This window comes from Lepisosteus oculatus, chromosome 12 (assembly GCF_040954835.1).
Source record: "Lepisosteus oculatus isolate fLepOcu1 chromosome 12, fLepOcu1.hap2, whole genome shotgun sequence".
Taxonomy (NCBI): domain Eukaryota; kingdom Metazoa; phylum Chordata; class Actinopteri; order Semionotiformes; family Lepisosteidae; genus Lepisosteus; species Lepisosteus oculatus.
Genome location: NC_090707.1, coordinates 2,264,605 through 2,286,588, shown reverse-complemented (window position 1 = coordinate 2,286,588; position 21,984 = coordinate 2,264,605). Strand labels below are relative to the sequence as shown.

Here is a 21,984-nt window from a genome sequence, read left to right as displayed (position 1 = left end):
ACAGTATATATCAAGTGATTTCAAACTGGAATTTGTTTATTTTTGTGAATTTTAAACTATTGCCTATGCCAAGAGCATTGCACCTCTTAAATGTTAGTTATCATAGAAAATAAAAACATACCCAAAAGAACACCTGGAAAACAACTGACTATATAATATATAATATACAGATGTTTTGGGCTAAATTTGAAAGCTGGCCTGTTTATTCAACTTATTCAGCTTTGCCTTCTAACACATACTGTAGCTCCCTTAATACTCATGCCACCCACTGTCAGTTCCTAGCCCATTGTGAACTGGACAAATCTATTGTTAATCAAAGCACTTGCCCTAACAGCAGGACTTAACTTGGTAGGGATAACCCTCTGACAATTATTAGCAAGCTGCAGTTCTTCACTTTTCCTGCCATCCTGGAGATCAGCTGAGTTTTGCATGAGATGAGTGCACAAGTGTAATAAGGGAGGCATTGGCTAATTCTCAGGTCACAGCCTGGTTCAGGGAAAAACTGTGCCACAGATTGTAATAAAATGCTATCTCCTCCTAGAGCTTTTTTATGCAAGTTACAAAGCAAAAAAAAATAGTGAACATTTTACATAAGCTTAGGCACAAAACAGTTTATGTCTTGTCACATCATTGCGAAAAGGGAGAAAATAAGTTGCTAGATTTCACACTGATGGCCAACCTATTGACAAAACAAATGACAGTTCCTTCACGTGTAAAAAAAACATGCAGATGCGACAAAACAAAAAAGAAACGACTCTTTAATATTAAGTAACAAAAAAGGTTTCCAACTTGCCAAATAGTCAGTCTGTTTTGGTAGTTTCCATCTCTTCCTTAACAAAACTACATCTCAAAATCTAAAATGTCACTTTATAGAATGACTTACATGGGGATTTATTGTTGTAAAGTATATACAGTATAATGGCAAAGATGATATCTATTGTCTATTGTTATTTCTTTAATAATGTATTGGGGCTTGCACTACAGAGCAGTCTTTTCTAGTTTTTACTTGTTTTTACATAGTTTATTTTCCTAAGAAACAACAATTTCATGGAAATATGTGATTGATTGATGCAATATGATCTAGAAGTGCTTACATCGCAGCAGGAAACAATCATCAAAAATCTGGATTTGTGTCTGATTTTTATTGTAAACAGAAATATTGTCCAAGAAAGCAAAAAGCTTTTCTCTCTTTCTATAATGCAATCCCCAGCACTAATTAAAGAAATCAATGTTCTCAGAACCCTCCGGATAAAAACTAAATTTATCAATTGCTGAGAGAGTGTTTGGTTTTTGACACTGCTGTCATTTGATGAAAACTACTGGGATATGCGCAGAAAAATAACAAGAGATTCAAAAGTAAAAGTCTTGTTTTGACACTAAGATTAATTTACAAGGCTCCTTTTCAGAACAAAAAAGAAAGAAATAGATGAGAAAGCCTTTTGATATTTATCATGCTGAACCTCACCAAAGAAGGTCTCCTAGGACTGCAAATGTGGCAATTACACCCAGCTACGCTTTGACACTGTTTCCATAGGCAAGTGGCCAAAGTGCGTGTGCAGTCAAAACACCCAGGCCAGTTAACAAGCTCCTTCTCCCTTCTTAGACCGAGAGAAGAAAGAGATTGGAAGCCTAGGGAAACAAGCCGGCAGACGAAGGAAAACTGAAGCCAAAAAGCCGCTGCAGTTTGTTGAAGAAAATGGTGTCAGCTACTTGGTGTGATCAAGGTGTTAATGTAGATATCTCTGGAATATCCCTACTTTTTGTGTTACAGCGTGGCTGCATTTGGCCCTGAGGTATGTTCTTTGTTCTCCATTAATGAACTGTTTCAATCCCACAGTCCTTTCTGCTCCAGCTACACCTTGTCTGTTTAGCCCACAGCCATGTCAGTTTACTGCTCCCACTGCTCAATCTTCGCCCTCGATTTTTTTACACGCTGTCTTACAGGAGCCACCACCACACAATGGGCATCTAAACTCATTAAGTAAATTCCGAAAGAACCATTAACGAATCGTTTTTCTTTAGCCAGAGATATCAGGTTCAATTAGGTGACTGTTTTTGACAGGGTGCAAAAACAAAAGCCGCGCTCATTTTTGAAAAGGTTCAGGTCCCGCGCTGGGCCTCACTTTTCCCACTGCAGCTCACTAATGACTTGGATTTTTTTTAAAAGAAAAACAACACTGGGAAAGGAACGAAGAAGGTCTGCATCTGAGACAAAAGCTCTCCTTTCAGGCCCCCTGTTCCCCTCACCAGGTGATTTTCTGTCCTCATTATGAGACAACGGGCTGACAGCCATGCAGATTTGACGGCACTGTTAAAAGATCGTGGTGCAGCATCGTCACAGTTCACTGCCCTCCCACAGTCACAATTAAAGATAGAAAACATCTACTCTGGCAAAGTGGTTATTTTGCATTCTGCCATGCGCAACTGCACCTTCTGCTTTGAAAATATTACTGTATTACCTTCTGCAATGGATATATTAGTTTTTTCATCCATCCACTGTCTAAACCTGAGTATTCCTGGTAAGGATCATGGCAACCTAGACCATATCCCAGAAGCACAAGGCAGGGTTACACACTTAGTGGAACTACAGCCTATCACAGGGCACGTGTGCACAGATGCACACGACTACAGGTGTAGGGGTTAGAGCTCAGGGCTCAGGACCTTTGAGGATGTGGGTTTGAATCCAAGGTGGGACATAGTAGACTTTGAGAAAAACACTTCACACATAGATTGTTTCAGTAAAATGCCCTACCTGTAAGAACTGATGTTGATATCAGTTTTTGCCAAATGAATAATAACAGGCATACAGTCACTTTAGTGACACCCATTAATGCAGCCAGTATCTTTTCAGAAATCTACTAAAATGTGGGGAGAAAATGCAAAATCCACACAGGTCACACCGTCGACCAGGAGTCAAATCCTGACCCCAATAGCTGTGGTGAAGCACTGCTGACAGCTATACTATTCATTAACTTATAATACACTTTGATTTATTTACACATGTATGGTACAAGCATTTAAATAACATATGTTAATATTTGGAGGTGAAGTAATCTTTTTACATTGAAAAACGATGTATTTGTATGAGTAATATTAAATGGATGAAAGTTTTACAAAAATCTGTTCATTCAGTCTTTTCAGGATATCATCGAGTCAATTTTTTCTTCTCACTCGACTTATTTTGAAACTTATTTCCCTATTCCTCAATGACAGCTGTATTCTGTCAAATAGACCCAATGACACAACATGAATACTGGCTTTATTTCCTTTCAGTATTTGGATGTTTCTCAAAGACTCTCCTCTAACACTGTAACGGGACAGGCTACTTAGTACTAGATATATAAAGTGTGACACTCTTGTAAATTGGAGTATGTCTAGTAAAAGTTAAATCTCTTATAAATAATACCTCAGGGTCCAACCTCACATTGTAGCTTTTGAAAGAAAAATAAACAGAAAACAAGAGCAACATCCTGAAGGTGAGTGCAGTCAATATTTCTGGTTTTAGAAAGACAGTTTTACTACATACACTGTGTAGAGAGCAAAAATAATTTAGATAATAAAACAAATAATTAGAAATGTATTTTTTATATATTTTGCTTTCTGAAAATAGGTTCATTTAAAGAAATTTAAGGGATTGTGTAAATGTGATATATTTTGTAAGAGCAAGAAAATAAGAGACCTAAAGACATCTGTCATCTCTGCAGTGAAGATGTCCTAATCTTGTGTTAAAATATAGTACAATATTGTATATCCATTTTCTAACCAAGTTTGCACTGGGTGAGAAATAGATTTGTGGTGATATTAAAAATCCATTCTCAATGTTTCACTTCATGCAGTTAAGGCAGACTTTCAGCATGCCTGTTATCGAGTGTGGAGGCTGACAATGAGCATGTCAAACGTTTGCAATGACTTCCAGTTTAACAAGAGGATCTGTGTGGTGAATTCCAGGGTTAAGGTTTCATGGGATTCTCTACGTGGCTGATTGGCTTGACTTACAGGTCATCCATTTGTCCTGAAGGAGGGGCCAAGCATGAACATGTACAGGTATCATTGTCTTTCACCATTCAGTCCTCACGGTTATGATGTACCAATACAAAATATCAGTGCAAAATATCTTGTACTTGGATCTTTAATGAAGGTGTAAACTACAGCAATTGCAGATAGAGGGGAATCTGGCCCTATATGAACAATACTGTAACTAAATCCAGCCCTTAACAGGTGGCATTTACTCTCCAGCTGTCCCCCTGCAATAATTTCCTGTCCATTGTAGGGAAGTAGGGGAACTACAGGATATGATTTCATGAATCTGGGACTATTGCTCATGTTGTCAATGAAAGATACATGCCTGTTTATAGTTTTAAGAAAGGTCAACACCCATTGTTTTAAGGTTTGCAAAATGCTTTACTATTCCTGTAGAAACCTATCAATGGCCAATACAGACAGGTGGTCTCCTTTCAGCTGTTCATATGTTCCCCATAATGTGTGTAGCCTTAGTCAATGTCATATTTACTTTTGTATGTATGTTTGAAGACTTTGGTTACTGAAACAATCTTGCTCTGAAGCTTATATAAAAAGGATTATTAGCACCAAGACTCCAATTTCAGACCTTCAGTGAATGTAACAGCACTTTTAAAAGTATTTCTGTATTGTGTGTACAGTACAGATAATTTGAAGATATTTTTTATTTGTTATAAATTCCTACCACAGTAACTCAAAAGAACAATCAGCTAGATTAACTTTTAAGTGACATGTTATATATATATGACATTCTGGCCCAATCCAGGAACTTTTTACAAGTATTCTAAAAGCTGAAATGTCTCTTTTCTGTATTTCTGATCAGGTCTAAGCACTCTGAATTCACACACAAAGGAACAATTTCATATCTGCTACCAATTACAAGAAACAAGCAGTAAAAAAGTCAGATTAGTCATACAGCTTTTCAGCTAGGGAACTGTTAAATGACAGTAAGGCCAGATATTTTATATAATGTAGCTCTTTATGTAGATGATATATTTACAGTGAGAGATGTTTATATAACAGGTCTTTTGGAGATATTAATATATAACAGTTGAATTTATTCTGTCTTTTGTTATTTGCTTTTTTAATATAATGTGTTCTGGTCACATTAGAAATTGTAAGGGGAGTTCAGTATTTCCTCAGGATAGCTCTTACTGTAACAGGTTTATTTGCAAAGTTATAACATTTCATATGCATTAAAAACTCCTGCCTGTGAAATACTTATCACGTTTTTCATGAACTTGGATAAGAAGCTTTATGGAAAATGTTTTAGAAACTGCTCTCAGTCTTGGTCAATAGGCATCTGGAATTGTCAGATCACAACAAAACACAGTCTTATTTATGACAAGCCAATCAGATTGCTTCATCGGGTAAGAAGGGCAACTTCATAATGTGAATAAACTGTACATTACAAAGATGGCCTTGTTACCCTTTATAACGCAAATCACACTCAGTAATATTCTGAAATGTTGCAAATTTGGAAGTAGTCTACACATTCAATTGTAGTGAGAGGTCTCTTGTTCTTTATATACATTTATTACACACTACCTCCCTCCTGCCTCGTGTTGTTGTTTGCTAGGATAGTCTCCACCTCTCCCATGACCCTGTATTGGATAAAGCAGTTAGAAAATGGATGACTGTATAGACGATACTACCTCCCAAAATAGAAATATGATCAACATCGTTTCCTTCATATTTGTTTTTTAGTTGTCTTTCTAATGTCTATCAAGCTACTATGGTACGACCACTTCAGTGTTATGGAGTCTTTAGACAGCAGTGTTACTATAATTTCAGAGAATGTCAATATTCTGAAAAGATAGTATAGCCTTCCTGCAAGACCTCCAACAGCTGTCCGTGGCTGTTGCCTTTAACATTATATACACAAAGCAGAATTAGAAGTTTGTTTAAACTGTTCTTCATTTTACCATTAAACAGAGTTCATATTTGAATTCCAATCATTTCTAACTATATGTCTTTTTAACTCATTCTATCATAGATGGATAGGCCTTTTTATCTCTGATTTGACATTTTTACATTGTAACCCTATAATTGATGTATTTATTGAATGGCTCAGGTTTTCTTTTCATCTTTCTACCCTTAGGAGATGTGCAGGGAACAGCAAAGTCTATTTTACATCACCTGGTTAAAACACTTAAATTATGCCGTCGTACAGTATATACAAGTCTTGCAGTAATAAGTTAAATCCACTTTTTCTGACTAGCAGCTCACTGAATGTTTGACCCGATTTTTCTGTATAATTAACATTGTGTTATCCCTTATTAATAAAGCAGTTTGCCAGCCTGCTTTGCTAGTCTGGAAGAACCCATCCTGAAGCCAATGCGAGTCAGACAGCCATCAGAACAAGCAGCAATCAGTGGGACCTCAATTATAATATCCAAGGGAGGTCTAACAATTGTGCATTTGGGAAAAAAAGGATACAGGAGATTCTAGCAAACTTGGCAATTAGGGGATAAACAAGCAAATAGCCCATAAAACGTCTGATGCTTTTTACATTTGGCAGAGTGTGTGTGTGTAAAATAAGAATGAGTTAATATAAGAACTGAATTCAGATAAGGGATGTATACTTTAAATTGGTTTGGTAAATAGTGGAGTACCACACAGATCTGTATAAGGACCACTGCTCTTCCTAATTTACAGTTTATCAATGATCTAGAGTGTAGGTAGTACACTAGTCACGTTTGCAAATAATACAAAAATAAGCTTTGGCAAAGACTATTGAAGCAGCCAATAAAAATCAAATGACTTTTGTAAAATTCAACACTATGATATTTAATCCAAATAAGTGAAAAGAATTAAATTGCTTGTAGAAAAAAATATAAATACAACATGGGAAATGCTGAGCTAGAATACACTACTTGTGAACACAGTTTAGGTGTTTATATTGGCACATCATTTAGATATTATAGATAATGTGGGGAAGTAAATAAAATGGCAAACAAAATGTTAGGATATATCATTAAAATCGATGTTGTTATATTGAAAATGGACAATGCACTTGTAAGGCAGTTAGAATACTTTGTACAATTTTGGCCTTTTTGTTGTAAAAAAGATACTGCTGCTCTGGAATCAGTCCAGAGAAGAAAACAAGATAGATTCTGGGGCTTAAGGGAATGTCCTACCCTGACAAGCTACACAGCTGAGCTGTTTCCTTACAAGGAAAGTCTGGATGAGACCCTTGAATCACTTAGCTATTAACTATAACTAACAGGTTAAATGGGCCAAACGGCTTCCTTTTCTGTGACCTTTACTATGTTCTTATGTTCACCCTTTTTATCGATAGGTCATAAATTAGCAATTTTCATAGTCAATGGGTATTACCTCTGCCATGCTTTTTTATCGCAATAAATATGGTCTTTGTAGAGTGTGCACATCACAACACTGTCCACCATACTGCAATACCTTACCTTGCACGACACTAGTAATATAAGACTTTTTTTTTTGCTTTAATACACTAAACCATCATAACCTGTCTCTTCCCATTTAGTTTAACCTACAACCACCACATACTGATTTGGCTGTGTGTGGCTTCCTCTATTGCTATTTATTACTCCACTCGACTCCTGAAATTCTGTTTGCAATTTAAGCCCACAAATTAGAAGCGTAAGTCATCTGTTTTCTATAATCCCCCTGTCAGGCCTGGAATCACATTGGGAGCTGCTCGCTCGGCCTGGGCTCAGTCCTTCCCAGACCTCTCTGACTGGCTGAGAGTAACACTGAAAATCCCTAGGAGAAAGCAAACTTTATAAAAGCTGCAATTAGACTTCAATATCGAAAGCACATAAATTAGAAGTGTTACCATGTAATGGCTCAGTTCCTTTCCCAATAAAAAGGAAACCTGCAGAAACCTTCTGAAATGTGGATATAAGCGGCCTTCATATGTAAGCCACAAACACAAATAGATTGGTTTTATGTACATCATTTTCAGTGCTGATTTTAAAGAACCTTTGTTCAACTTTCACATTGTAATCTAATAGCAATTTCCACAAGCATACTAAAACTACTGTATGATGTCTCACGTTATGATTAGAGTACTAACAAAAAATAAAGAGAATGATAAATACAGAGAGTGATAAAACAAATTAGAGACCATGAAAACCAATCTAGTAAGCCATGCCAAGAAAAATCTGGTCCACAAAATATGAGCAAAGAAAGTTCTATATTTACTCAATAATGCACATATTGTATTAAACCTCAAAGCTAAAGGTATTTAAATAATGATATGGAATCCACAGATCAACAGGGCTTGTCCCATACATAAACAGGATATAAACAAGATGTAAAGTTTTAAAAAGGTGAAATGTGCAGTAGATGCCCATGTTTAATAAATAGACAAATATGTTTTCTATTTATTGAGCTTACCATTTCTTATTTTTTTCTCCTACTTCCTAGAAGTAAAGAAGATACTGCCTTTGCAATGGCATTTGAACGTTAACCACACTTGCATAATTCTTGAATATACACTTTCCCATTTGTCAGATTCATTTTCTATATGATGTGAGTTTCTGTCAGATGAAAGGACATGAGTTAAAATTGCTGGGGTCAAGTTCATCAGTGCAATGATTACCATCAGCTCTCGTGTGACCTGTCCCAGCACCTTTTAAATGGCAAATTGCAAGTTACCCTAAAATAAAAGTTATTCTAGTTCCACTTAAACCACTGTAGGTTCCCCTTTGGTTACCATTATTTGCATACTCAGCAGCTCTCACAATTTTGAGATATCCATCGACACCCAGTGTCAGTCTCTCTATTATCAGGCCAAGGCAATATGCTCTTGTATGGAGCTTTGGTGTGAGTATCTGTGCAGGAGTAGCCGTGGGACTGTGCTACAACAGCAGGAAAATGACCTCTGGCAAGTGATTTGAAAGCAACGATATTTTGCGGTGATAAAATAAGTGAACTGCTAAACAGTATGGTTTGTTGCTTATGCAAATCACACACTTAATTCAAAATGAAATAAGCTGGATCCACTAAATATCTGAAACATTATGCATTAACACTAAATTTATTGTCATGAACCAAGGTATTTATTATTTAACAGAACTTTATGTTTCATTGTATGTAATTCTTGAAACCAAATGTATCATATGCATGTTGCTGAAGTAAGATTGAAATTTTCATGTTTTACCTCTGATTGTGAGCTTGAGTTGTATTTCAGTTTTATCTCCTGTGTATTTCATAAAACAACTCTGAATTATTAACCGAGTTGTTACTTCACTGAAGCAGCCTGTGTACAGTATATTACATTAAGAATGTAAATTTTTTAAAAAATGTTAAATATGACATATAGTAAATACTGTAGGCAAAATACATGGCTCCCAAATGCCGTTGAATACAGTTCCTGATACAGTGCAGCCGCATGTTGGTGAAACAGGTATGACGTGGTCATAGGCAAGAACAGGTCAGGTCATGGCCAGATTACATTACTGTATGAGCTGCAAAGTGCTTGTGATTGCACATACACTCACAACTTCAGCAATGGTAGTGCCAAATGTGTTTTCTTTATTTTACAGATGTGTGAGATAATTCATCTACTTTTTCTTCAAGCCCCTTTCTGAGAACAATAATGTTGTCTCTCTTTGCCTTTCAGTTAGATTGAATTCCCCAATCCAGCACTACAGCACACAAATCAGACATGGTTTCTCATTTGCACTTTTAACTTTGCTTTATGGTGTTTGGGATGATATGGACCATCTTTTTCTATGAATAATGCTTTGTATGTTTCAATTTTATGACAGTTACTATACGACCTTTAAAATGTTTCAAATAATATTAAAATTTGTAGTAATAAAGAGTAATCTGAATAATTAGCATTTCAAGATCAAAACTGAAATTGAGATGTAGACTGTGAAATGATAAAAAAAAGAGTAAGCAACTGCTTCTTTTTAAATCACTAAATAAACCCAGAATAAAAGTTATCTTTACCTGCGCATGGTAATGCTAATTAAAATCTGAACTGGATTACACAAACATATCGTTTTAAAATAGGGTTGTTAGTTTTAGCATTAAACTGGGGGATGAAAAATTTTTTTAAGAGAGCCTTGTTTTTTGAAAAAAATAGCTTTTTAGCATTTACCATTTTTACTTGCTGATAACAAGCATTAACTGCTTAGGTCACATTGCTGATAATTCTTAACTGTTAAAAGAAACGTATCATTGTCATGTATCATAGTCCTCAAAAGTTCACATGAGTAGAATAAACAATTTCTGATGTTTCCAATTAGTGCTACTTTCTGCTGTGTCCAAATTAATAGTATTAGTAACAGTCCATTCAATCCTGTCTTTTAAACTCTGATCATATAAGAGTTAGAATCATTATTGCTGATTAATTCTTAACACAATGACTGTGTGTCAGAATGCATGTACGCTATACAGATAGGAAGAAAGAACATGATGCGTGGGTATATTGACAACCCCTGTTGTGCCAGTTTGTAGTTAATGTCTTATTAGGAAATATGGATATCCTAATATGAGGGCTACTATCTTTAATTAAGGAAAGATTAGATGTTGTTTGACCACAAATTTCTCTAGAATTATACACAAATCTTTTAATTAATAAGTAGGAAGATTTTGGAACAAACTTTGACTTTCAAAAGATAAAAGACAGAGAATTGGAATAAAATGGGTTTTGTCTTCACCATTCTGTTCTGTGTTATTTACCATCCCAATATTGGTTGAGATGTGGGCTAAACTGGTATGAATTCAAACGTGAAATCTTGATAATTTGCAGAACATTGCATGTGTTTGTCTGTCGGTGGGGGACAGTGGCTTCACTTTAAAACAATGACAAAATGCATCTTAACTTAAAAGAATAAAACACAATGTTAGTTATGTAGATGAGTGATTCACTTCTATCGTAATAAACTGATCCTGTTAATGTATTACTTGTTAATAGCACTACTACAGTCTAAAGACTCCTGAAAGGCCTCTGATTCAAATAAAATGACTAGCAGCAGCATTAGAACCATAGACAAATTCTCCTTTTCATCAAATTGTGCTTTAATTGGCTGGTACTGTCTTTAACTCTGACTGGAAAGGGGGTAATCTCTTTTGTATTTTCTGGAGCAAATAGCAGGTTATGTGTGCTTGCTAATTAGAAGGCAGAGAAATTAAAAACAATCTTTGGAAAACCGAATGAATGGATGCTTTCTCAATAATGTGGCCACACTTGACAATTCTAAAAAACTGAAAGCTGCTTTGACCCCATACCTTAAGCCTTTTTGGTCTTTACACACGTGCCATACTGTATAAAAACATGGTTATTCTGAAAACAGACAAAAATACAATTGGTTATCATGTGCCTAATTGCACACACGGATCAGTTATCCGGTAATAGAAACTTACTTCATGTTCTAAACTTCTAATGATTTTTATCATGTTTGGAGTTAATAAAAACATGTCAGCTGATATATTTTGGGGAGATACCACCACCTGGAATGAGAAATCCGATAAAATGCAGGTTCCATGATAAGAAGCTGAAGACAAATTTAGTTAAACTTGTCAGTTTTTGACGTTTTCATTATCCTCCAAAAGGAATTTAGCCAGAGTGTAGTCTTATTGTGACACTGGAAGAAAAATAGTATAATTTAGCTATGGGTTTCCCCCTTTTAACATTTGCTTGCATATTTCATACTTGCTGAGCATAATTTTGTCATCTGCAGATTCTGTGATGACAAATACAGTTGAACCACACCTATAATGTTAACTCAGATTAGCCCCTAACCTCTGCAATCTCTCTTGCTCATTTCCTGAACCTGTGCGTACACTCTCATCCACTTCCCCTAACAATGTGTGTTCAGTATCCTTCAAAACAGGGTGGTAACATAAAAGTAAAATTGTTATGTGTATGTACTCCATAGATATGTTTTATGTAAATTACAAATATCTAAAATTGTCCATTGTCTTTCCGAGGGAATACTGAGAATCAAATTACTTTCTGCATGTTGATACTCCATGAGACCTGAGCATTCAATGCTGAAACTGACTCTATAGTGGTAATGTATCCAATGTCAAAAACCTAGAATGTGAATGACTGACTGAGTACAACAAACAAGTAACTTTGGGTTTCTGTCAAAATGCACCTGTTTCCCTCAATCTGCCAACAGTTCAGACAAGTTAAGCAACATTTTTTTTTTATTGCTCTGTAATCATTGGTGGCAAAAGCAAATACAAAATATTTAGAAAACTTCAGACTTCGGTTTTAACCCTTTTCACCAAAACAGACAAAAATGCATTTTTAAAAATAATATCCTGGATAAGCCATAAAGAAAGCAGGAGCTATCATGTTAGGAAAATAAGAGCTGCAGTTTCAACTGTGTTTCCACATACTTTTATATGGGATCCTGTTAATAACTTGGAAGTTACTAGATATTATTAGGAAAACAAGGTTGTAAGAAAGTACGTCTGTCTGATAACCCCAGTATTATTAATAGCTTTCCCTTGTAGCAGAAGGAGGTAACTGCTTGGGTATAGGGAGAATGAGTTGCTGTTGTGTGGTTCCTACTAAAGCACTATTTAAATTCTCACCCATTATTAGATGACTGTGAATATGAAGCCCTGCCAAAAACGAAAAAGGTTTTTGACAATTTGGATGAAAAATAAAGATATTCTGCAGAAACAACCAATCATTCATGGTATCTCTGTTTCTGCTATGGTGTTCCAGGAAGGCGGTCCAATGACAGCTCTAGTTCTTCAGACGCTCCAATGTCTTGAACTGGAAACCAAGGAAAACAATGTAGAAAAAAAAGGCACATAAAAAAGACTGTGGCATGGCTATAGAAGTACAGTATGTGCAAAATCAAAAGCCAATTTTCCTTCTCTCCAGGTGCCAAAGATATCTGATTAATCTCTTTTGAAAATACCATGACATCTGCACTTTGCAGCAATTTGTACAGGTTTGTGATATATGTTTTTTCAGATTCTGAAATTATACTATTGGGGGTATCCTGTTGCATTATGTCATGATCTAAACTTATGATTGAAGCAATATTATAGGACACGCATAAGGGATCTTAATCAAACCAGACATATCAGAATAAGAAAAGATCAACAAATATTAAAGTGTGAAGTAACTTGACTTGATCCTACTGTGCATTGTGAAAGAGACCATTGGAATATGATGTAAAGTCTGCATTATCCTTTAACCTGAATGCGCACAACCATGACCTTACATTTACTTCTATCTCATACCCCCCAGAGGTAATGGAATGGGGATATAGTTTAGAATTTGCTAAAGCAAAACTTCATAAGGAAGAGAGACACTGCTGATTTGTACTCATTTGTATGAACTCAGAGCTCTACTGTATGTACAGTAGGAAGAGAAGAATCAACATGTCTCGGGCACTGGATGAAAGATGGGCACATCACAAAAGATGAGAGCTGTTGACACGAAGATCTATGATCAATCTAAACTATGTGCTATTTCACTCCCGACACATCAAGCAGATTATTCTGATATAGGTATTGTGAGTATATTGTGAGTATACACTGATCAGAGTAGTACTTTAAACTTCACAGCTTGTCACAGCTAATCAGAATTTCCTTAATCACTCTGACTAGAATTTTAAATTGGATTGTTAATGGCTGCTTGCATTCAAGCTTCCTCATAAAAACCAGACCACTCCATACTGCACAAACCACAAAATAATATGCATTATTGATTATTTAATACAATTAAACAGCTATTGTATGTATGAATGCATTTAAGCATCATCCTAAAGGAAGACAGGTCACTAGACTTGAGAAAACAGTCCCACAGAAAATAAAAAAATGAAAACGAATAAACCCTGATACTCTTTTACTGTTGGATGCAGAGTTTACAATGCATCCTTCATAATGGGATACATACCCTCATAATGTGTCTGTGATAATCAACAAGCATATACAGTATTTAACCCATTGGGTGTGAGGGGGAGACAGCTGGCCATATGAAACAGGAAGTCTGAACCCCTTATAAACCAACAGGCCGCTGCCTGCTGGAGCAGGAGAGGAGAGGAGAGAGGGGTGTTAGTGTGACAAATGCTGGTAAACAATTGTCTTCAGGACCCAATTTATACCTTTGAGCTGCACTCCTATTGGCCAGAACTGGGGTTCTTTTGATCTTTTATTAAAAGCCTTAATAAAAACAGTAGGTAAGACACACCTTTGAGATCGGTTGATTTTTATTTATTCATAAAAAAATATGATACAGTCTTAATGTTTAACATGTGTTTTTTCCATAGGAATATGATCAAATATTTAAATATAATTACAGCAATACACAGAGAGATCATTCCACCCCATTGTCTTCTTCCATACTAAACTTTAACACTTCAACTGTCTTCAATCCACCAGTTATCAACATGTGAGCTCTTTTTTTTCTCTGCGATCGGTACCTCGGACTAACAGGAGCTAAAATGAAAAGACATCTATAGAGTGCATATAGCAAGTCTTGAGATTACTGTGATTTTTAAACAAAGTAGGGTCTGTATTCAAAACAATTAGGTACATAGGAAGTCAGAGGATTTCATATGCTTCCCTCGTGTACAATCCCCTGCCTGATGTCACAATTATTAGTACAAACACAGGGTTTTCCACTTCCTCTCAAGTTATCTTTCTCCTACTTTTAGTGAAAGAAAGGTGTGTCTATATCTAAGCCCTTGGCAGAAATGTCTTTGAGGAAATGGTGTCGAGGAATTTAGTCTGAACACAATAATGGTGTGCCAGTGCTGTGAGGGTAACAGGAGACAAGCAAAAGATGGCACAACGGTTACAGGAATCATGTAGCGGCATAAAACATTTGGGCAAGTCGCAGATCAAAGTCATGTTCAGACATCTGTTTTCCTGTTTTTCATTTGCTTGTGTTAAATTGCGTGCTTGAGTGTCATATGCATTGATCATGATGAAGCACCAATGTTGCAGTTCGAAATCATTCCTGACCATCACAAGTAGCGCCCTGTACAGAGTCTGTGCCTGCAGTGGGCCTGAAGTAAAAATGGCAAAAAAGTATGAATTATTGCTTTGTTTAATATCACAGAATTTGGATTGTCATTCCAATTGTAAACAAGAGGAATGCAACCCGAATGGAACGCTCAGCCTCAGGGTATATAACGTGCTTTACTCTGATTTGTATCAAATTTGCCCTTTAAGAAGTGGTAATATATTAATATTTCAACAAAGATCCCTTGTATTCATATTTCACAGCCAGAAAATAAACTCTTCGTGTTCATTAAGTTTCACATTATTATTAGATAGTTTCTATGGGGAGAAAATAAACACCAAAGTTGTAGTGCTACCCAATATTGCAGAAGTGTTTTTTAAATTGAGTTTCTGGCTCCGTACAAGGAAAATCTCTTTATAACACTCCTTTGTTTTAGTTGTGTGAAAAGAGATTTATAGCCTTTTCTCACCTGGATAAATCTGAGATATTAAAAAAAGAAGGATATGTATATATTTAAGCGATGGCAGAGAGATAGAATTACAAGAGCATTCATATGTCCAAGTGAATGCAGCATGATCCAAGATACTTGTTATTTCAAAATGTTTCTTATTATAAGAGATTCCTTACCCTGATCCAATAAGCTGCAATATTGCTCCTAAAGAAGGACTAGCTGGTAAAACCATGGCAAAGGTGACTTGGCCTACAAGAACACTGACAGCTTTATAGGCTGTGTGCCTCTGAGTAAAATGTTGGGAAATGATGCTGGCTATTGTCCCAGATATTCAGGTAAAACAGCCGGTTCATTGCTCATGTTAACTGAAACAATCTGGCTCTTAGCAGACCTACCTAAGGCCCAGCGAAGTGGAAAGCTTCAGAGATAGAGAGCTTCTCAAGGCAGAAAAGGAGGGAAGGGTGAAGGCAAGGGAGGGGTGATTATTTACCTTTCAGAACAACCGAGCGCCTGGGATCCCAAATGTACAAAAACAAATTTAAGTGTCGGGTTTGATAACATTGTTTGTTTTCTTTAGCCCTGAATGAAGTAGTTTTCTGTAAACTAACCCCTCTGACAATGAAAGGAACAGATACACACACACCAGCGAAACTCTTCAATACTGTCCATGGAGGGACAAAAGATACAGCACATTTAAATAAAGAACAGAGGAAACACATTGTAATACTCCTGCAAACAAATAGTGATATATATTAATGAGCCTTTTTACTATGGTAAGGGGAGAGGAACTGTTTAAACAGAGCTCTATCTCCTCCTTTAGCATATAGAAAGAAGCCAAAGTTAGCAGCAAATGACATATACAGTCACCCTTATTAGGACTCAGACATCTCTTTCCATGGTCTTACCTCCTCAGCACTAAGAATCTGCTCATTAATATTCGTTCCCATGATTCATAGCATCTGCATTCTCTAGAACAGGCCATAAACCAGACAGGCTCTGTAAGACAGTTAAATATACACTAACACATTGGTAGATAGACAACCCATTTTTTTATGTATTGCTGGTAAGTGCCACTCTGAATGTAATGTCCTCTTGTATCAATTTGCATTTCACACTAATAACAAAACTGACAAAATGAAATAAACATGTAATGTCTTATTTAGAAATTATGGATATCCTAATTCCAGTGCCACTGTTTTTAATGAATAAATGAGATGTTCCTTTAGAAGTAATTCTCACATCTATTATTGCTATTAATTTGTTTGACTGGCTTTTATCCAGAGCAATTGGCATTTGTATCAATTGGTTTTTAGATCATATTTTAGATAAATGTTGTTTATGTGTGAATGGAAATGCACATTTTTGTGTGTCGGTATCTGTGGTACCAAATCCATATGCACCAACATACACAATCATCATACAGGAGTCGGACTTTGCTCTTCAACTCAGTTTAACCTTACCAACACATTAAACATAACATGTGGGAGGATATTTATATACAGTAACTGAATTAATCATTTTAAGTTGATTAAAGAATAAATCTGGTGGAGAGGTGAGACATTAACACTTACAGGAGAACCTGGATTTCTTTAGAGCTCTCCTGTTTGAGTACCAGTCAGGCCTGGCATTGTTTGGCTTTTGAGATCTGACAGGATAAGACATTGTGGTGATTGCACGGTTAGGTAATGGTATGCAAAATGACGTATATATGCATAAACCGCAATAATTATTGTATATCCATTACATGAGAGAGATAGTAAGGGCCAATGGGATGTAAAAGGCAAGGAATTGCTCAGCAAAGCCTCCATTGCAGCCTTACCTAAGCCCGGGTTTGTAGGACACAGTGAGAAAAGCGGGAGTTCGGTTCAAACTGTTATGTCAGGGGAATCAGTGCTGGGCAGGTCACTGTGTCTCAGACATGAATCTTTACTGATGGATTCATTGCTGCACAGGCTAATCTCTGAAATATCTTCTCACACATGGTAAGGACTTTACCTTCATACTACCATGTTCATTGATAAATGACTTTTTTCAACTTTTTCTGATTTCCCATCATATTCAGATATATGAATCAGAAAAGCTGCTAAAAATATTCATGTATCTGGAGCTCACAGGTTGTTCAGTGTGTCAGTTCTGAGAATGCGCAAAAGTCTGTTCTTCTCCATAATATGCATACAATACATATATACTGTATTGTATGCATATTATGCATATTATTATTATATTATGTATGCATAAATATACTGGACTATATTTGTTCTTTATATATATATATCACTCAGCTGTCACTGATCAGCTAATTATTCAGCCTTTCACACTTTACCTGAAAACTGTCACCTGGATTTCATTGAAGACTATCAGTTCTTGTGCCCATTCTTACTTTCTCCTTTTTAAATGAATATAAAACCATAATTTAATCTGGGATACTTTACCATAGCAGTGTTCCAAGCTACCCATATAGTGATAAAGACTAAATCAAACTGAGAAGTGGACCTTTCTTAAACAAAAGATCATGTAGATATCCCAGAAACTCCAACCAGCTCTTCAGAATAGTTTCCTTCACTGCAGTGATCCCTGTTAAGACACCTTCATTTTCAAGCACCGACAGGGTTCACTGAGAAACAACAGAGAGTTACAGAATATGTGGGGACTAAGAGAGAATAGTGCTAAATACAATACATACAGTAGCTCAACACATGAACATTACCCATTCCTCAATTTCATATTGCTTTTGTTTAGACACTTCTATTTTAGTGATAGGAGTGCAGGCATTGTGGGTTTCATGGTGATCTGGCAATCAATGACAGATAATACTAATCCTGATTGTTGCCAAAGGTGTCGAAACATGAACATTTAATTCGCCTGACCAGAGGGCACAGGTGGAGCATCTGGGACCTAAATGAATATGTGTGAAAAACTGCTTAGCTAATTTATGAGTCATTTTCTTAGTTCCAAGAAAGTTATTATTAGTCAACAAGTACTAAAATCTGTTTTGGCATCATCCGAGCTGGTCAAGGATATGGAAACACATCAGATTTTCTAAAATCACATTTTTCACACTTCTGTTACTCAAACACATAATGTTCTGTATCCCACATTAGTCTGTTTTGAAATAAAACTATAATAATATGTTGAACCGTCAGATATGAACATTATATTTAGGCAATTTCATTTGTACAAGGAGGAGAGGAAGTCTTGAAGTGAAGATGTGGAAGTGGGTGTGGTCTAATGTCTAGCAGTTGGGTTTAAAATAAAGTTATCGCCCATCTGCTTGTGCAATGTGTTTTTTATTATTGTGGTGTGCAAAACCAGGATGGTGCCAACTACCAGTGATATTAAATAACAAAAAAGGCCAAAACATAGCTGTGATGACAAATTATCACAAATTAGTATGTTCATTTTTTTAAGTTCTCTTGACAAGTCAGCCATTGTAAAGGGAAAGACGCTGCTGTGATCGAAAATGTTCATGTTTTCAGGGTGATTCACTGTGGCACTGTTGAAGAAGAAAATAAAATGACTGTGGTGGTATCCTGTTCTGTATGTTCATGCCGAGTATTTACTCATTTTGTCTCAAATGTTTGTGTAATTTAAATGAGACTTTCTCCCACAGATCAAACACAATTAATGTTGTTTTGCCAGGGTGTTTTCTTGCAACAGAATATTGCAACTAGTGCTTCTGAGGGCCCATGGCAGTGAACATGATAGAGTGCGCAATGACTGCTGAACACGATCCAACATCTTTTCACAATGTTGACCTGGACTGTTCTTTCTAACACACGATAAAGCCCCAGCACAGCACTTGACACAACAGCATACTTGTATTGTTTTCAGCTTTCTTTAACTTCTTAAGGTTTGTGGAAGTTTAAGTTCACCTCTGAACTTCCCTGTGAAATCGAAGACAGTCACGACAAGACAGTGTAAGAAAAAGTAAGAGGGAGACACCACACACCAGATACACCTACAGAGTGTGCAAGTGAATTACAAGAGAAATTGCACAGTATCAACACAGATATAAACATTTAGGAATAGACTGCCATTCCTAGACTATGAGTCCTGTCAAAGCTTGGCCTACATCCTAAATATATATTCCCCATGCATTAGCTTTCCATCCAGACGATGTGGTAGTAAAATCCAATTAAGTTTATTCCTCATCACTTGCTCCTTCAGTCTAAGTGCTACCCGTCAGGAAAGTCATATACTGTACGTCTAGTTGATGTCCTCTCAAATAAACTAATTTAAAAAAAAGTTTTAGAAGGACACAGTATCTTTTCTGTAGTGAAAAACGTTTTCACTGCATTTCAAGTATGAAATTGGGATCCTGTTAAGATTTACTGTGAGTGCATTCGACTGAAAATGTTTTCTTTTGTATATTACTCAGGAATTGTATACTCTTCTTACAAAAAAAGATAAAAAAATTAACAACCAAATGTGATTTTGTCTCTTTTCCAGACGTTGCCTGAGGGGAGTTGTCAGCAATGTAGTTAGATATCTAGGGCCATTTTAAACTCCTGCCAAAATATTGCACATGTCAATTAAGGAATCCTGAAAAACACCCATTACATCAATTTCAGCAATGGCGTAATTATTTTCTTCTCTGGAATGCCATCCAGCGTGAGTCACTGTACTGGAGTGGGATTTCACTGGAAAAAGACCTGAAAAAGAACATTTTATTACCAAAGAACAGGCACAGATCCTGTTCTTCTGATTATTCGATGAGACAACAAACTTTTGTCTGTTTTATTCTTTATTAAGAGCAGAGAGAACAGAAAAATGAGAATGAGAAATGAGTAACTGAATCTAGAATTGTGTGATCAAGATGCTATCTTTTCTTGAGATCATAGCATTTCACATTTCAGTGCTTTACTGTTTCCACCCACCTATTTTCCATCCGCTTTATCCAATACAGGGTTGCAGGGGAGCCGGAGCCTAACCTGGCAAACTACAGGCGCAAGACAAGATACACCCTGGAATGGGAAAATAAGGTTAAAAAATTACTTTAGTCTATATATATCTATATCCTGTCTTAATATCCCAGGAACTGTATTTATTTAACCCTCAGAAAACTGCCCCAAAGTGCTCTACCTAGTTACAACAATGAAAAAAGCTTCTGTATTGTTTCACATTTTAATTATGTAATGCACATTTTGTTTTCTGATTTTATTATTGTTTTTTATTATTTAGTATTTGATATGATTAGAAATTCTTATCACTTATTTGTGTTGTAAAATAAGGGACTTTGTATGCTTTGATAGCAAAGAATACCTGTAGAAGCTTAGGATACATATCCATTGTGTTTTACGCATTAAATAGAATTTCTAATCACTCTTGTACTTCTGCTGATGGTTAAATTTATATCATACTTAGGCCTGGATTAAATTAAAATAGCAACGTTCTAGCCAGATACAAATTACATGCCTGGTACTCGGTGGTGGTTATTTGCTTGACAGAGACTTCTTGCTTTTACCCAGTGGAAACCTGCCATCAAGGACTGGGTGTGTAATTTGCGATTAATGGATGGGCTGCAATTGTGATTTAATCCGGACCTTCATATGCTTTGCTATATTCTTGTCACGTATCATTTTAAGAAGACAGACACTGATATCACCTAATGTTTCTCATATACGCATTATTTTACATCCAAGACTGGCTTTGTGAAAATAATTTACATTTTTCCATCTTTGTTGTATCAGAGCGAACTCTCTCAAGCAGCAATAAATGTTTTGTTTTACACAAAGAATGCAGGAACTATTTTCTGGATGCTATGGTACAAGTATTCTTACTGCCATGTAAAAGATAAAACTGTAACTCAACTCCTCTAGTACATTCTTAAATATATAATAAAAATAATGGTGAACAATTACAGTGGATTGAATGAGCTTTTGGATAAAAATCCAGATGAACTAAAGCCAGAAAAAACTGAATTGTCCTAAATGTCTTGCTTGTTGAACACCAGTTAAAACTGTTGCCTGAAAATAATCGTTCCAGAAGCTGCTGTGAAGTAAAAAGAACAGGTGACAGTTGATAGGCTTATCATCTGAATTTCAAAGACATTTTTCACTGTAACCCAAGAAGAGGTTTAGCTGCTCGTTTCTTTCAGATTTTTGTGTGATGAAACCAGGTCTACATTCAGAGCCCCTTATTAAACTCGTTGCAGTCTCATATGCAATGATAGTACATCTTAAAATGGTTCCTGTTCATAGGTGGAGAACAGATTGCGGTTCCTTCACCCTCTACTTGCTCTTAGACAAGACTCACAAGCATAGTTAGTTATCTGTCTTTACATCAGTTGTTTGATTCACTCGCTAAAGTACGTGTCTTTGCATTATTCATGTCTGTAGTAACATAAATTAGTATACTAAATTCTAAATAGTTTGTAGTCTAAAATGTTTCGTCTAACTCTGTAACATGAATTTACAGTATATATCTATCAAAATCATTGATACATTTGAATACAAGCTATAGCTATTCATTTATTAATCTTTAATGTTTTTGTTGTTTATTTTACTGTTACACACACAAGGCTGCAAAGATATGCAAAGGAATAAGTAAGTTCAATGGGCGAGATATTTACCAGGGTTCT

The 21,984-nt window shown here is 36.0% G+C and overlaps 2 long non-coding RNA genes across 2 annotated transcripts in view; one reads left to right on the top strand and one right to left on the bottom strand.

The window, feature by feature from the left end:
* The first annotated feature begins 3,321 nt into the window (after nucleotides 1-3,321).
* On the top strand, nucleotides 3,322-20,539 carry LOC138242035 (uncharacterized). Its single transcript, XR_011191313.1, has 3 exons — nucleotides 3,322-3,476; nucleotides 3,949-4,044; nucleotides 20,311-20,539. It is a non-coding gene; the product is annotated as an uncharacterized lncRNA (long non-coding RNA).
* The window catches only part of LOC138241984 (uncharacterized), a 30,426-nt gene continuing 22,666 nt past the window's right edge, over nucleotides 14,225-21,984 (bottom strand). The window contains exons 2-4 of the long non-coding RNA XR_011191253.1: nucleotides 20,282-20,368; nucleotides 16,310-16,400; nucleotides 14,225-14,996 (exon numbers count right to left, since the gene is read on the bottom strand). This is a non-coding gene — a long non-coding RNA (uncharacterized lncRNA). The remainder of the gene's footprint in view (nucleotides 14,997-16,309; nucleotides 16,401-20,281; nucleotides 20,369-21,984) is intronic.